The sequence below is a fragment of the Brassica oleracea genome, chromosome C8, assembly GCF_000695525.1.
Source record: "Brassica oleracea var. oleracea cultivar TO1000 chromosome C8, BOL, whole genome shotgun sequence".
In the NCBI taxonomy this organism is placed as follows: Eukaryota; Viridiplantae; Streptophyta; class Magnoliopsida; order Brassicales; family Brassicaceae; genus Brassica; species Brassica oleracea.
Window position 1 is genome coordinate 8,784,102 of NC_027755.1, and position 227 is coordinate 8,784,328.

Below are 227 nucleotides of genomic sequence, written 5' to 3' on the forward strand. Positions count from 1 at the left end.
ACAAGATTGCCCCTGACGAGTTTTAACCTAATTATATAAGCTTTGCCACCATGTTAGAGGCAGAGTGTGCTTTTCTTGTTTTATTATTTTCACAGCACGGTTTTCTACGATTTTGATAGATTGGAGAGAAGATCCAAAGTTATAATTTGTGATTGGAACTCCATTAATATCTATTTACTATTCTAGTGAAGTTTTCTTACCTAACTGCTGTTATGAATTGCTTAGCC